We start from the raw sequence: 1,648 nt of genomic DNA on the forward strand, positions 1-1,648 counted from the left end.
CCGAGGGAGGCTAGTTTTACTTCACCACGAGATAAAGCATTCAATATTTGTTTTATAACACTTCACCTACAGATTCTGCTTGATTTTAATATTTTACATCATTTAAATCTGAACACAGTTGAAATAAACTTCAATTTCAATACAAAATTGGTGGAAAATGTATTTCTCTCTTAAAAACTAACCCTTCACGAAATGTTTGAACCCAAGTCTGCGGCGCGCTCTCTTTGGAATAATACGCGCTACGCACAACGCGCAACGCGCACACCAGCATGCATTTGCACACAAATACCGCGCCGTGGAAATAGTACTTTGTTGCTAATGGTATAGTACTTTGGTTGCTATGCGCATAGTACTTTTGGCCGTGCACAGAAAGATAGCAAAATTAGAAAGTAACATATGTGACTCGCTCTCGGCCAATCAAGACACAGAATCTGTGGGTGAGGCGTTATAATCATAAATACCTAAAGACAGTTTACGCATTCCTATTGGTCGAGAGCCCGTCACGTGGCCGGTCTTAAACGGATGATAAAGACATGGCTAGCTGGTCTTAAACACTTTTCCAGTGTCACAATAAAATGTGGACTCCTAAAAATCCAGTGCCTCTTATCGTTTCATTGGTTGAACGTTCACAATCCTCACGTAGGCATGCGCAACACTACCAGGGAGTCAGAATTTTATAGTTCTAAATTCAAAACGCAACACGCCAGGTGCGTTCCGCGCGACATCGCGCAGAACATGATACGCGCGCGTCAATCTCCATAAAAGGGTTGTTTACATCTTACTCGCCAGCTGAACACTCCATTATTTTGCAAGAGGGATGTTTCAAAAAGCATAAAGTGAATTTGTTGAACAAAATTGGGATGTTTTGAACGAATTATATGATTTTTTTTTACCGAAGAGGTATTAATGAATGGGAATAAATATGTGCTCCGTCGGTATTGATCACTCTGTTTAAGACTGCACTCGGGTAATTATCAGCATCCAGACTCTAAGTGGTCTTAAACAGAGTGATAAAAACCTCCGGAGCACACATTTATTCCCTTATTGATGTGCACAAAGTCCGAGGATATGTACATGTACATGTACATCGCTTATCTGAAGCTCTATCAATCTGCTGCTGAGTGAACCTCATTTATACACTAATCTATCACTGTTTGCACATATGTACAACAGTAAACTGAACAATGTCAGATTGATAATGAGTTTACGTATAAACTGCATATATGTATGTAAGCTAGTATACAAATATTGAGTGGATCAGCGTGGAATGGGAGGAAATTGGAATATTATCGCAAGGTAAAATCTGGACTTTTCCATTTCACGAGGCGCCCTGTTATGCATACAGAGACCGCTCGAACCTGCACGTGCAGTGGCCGAAAATTTTGTAGAAACACGCTGCGGTGTATCATCAAGTTACTTCTCCCACGCGGTCTGGGTAAATTTTTCCGTGTCGAAAGTCCAAGTGCGGACAGTGGTCACATTTGACCATTTCTCATTTCACCATCGTCTCGGTAAAACCTTCCCAAAAAAAGTCCAGTGCGGACACGGCTTTACTTGTTTGATAAACTTTAACTCTCAATATTAAGTTTGTTGCCTGTTCCAAAACAAGTAGTTTTGACCCAAAAAAATATCAGAATGAAAACATGGA

The sequence above is a fragment of the Patiria miniata genome, unplaced genomic scaffold (assembly GCF_015706575.1).
Source record: "Patiria miniata isolate m_02_andy unplaced genomic scaffold, ASM1570657v1 HiC_scaffold_7, whole genome shotgun sequence".
Classification (NCBI taxonomy): domain Eukaryota; kingdom Metazoa; phylum Echinodermata; class Asteroidea; order Valvatida; family Asterinidae; genus Patiria; species Patiria miniata.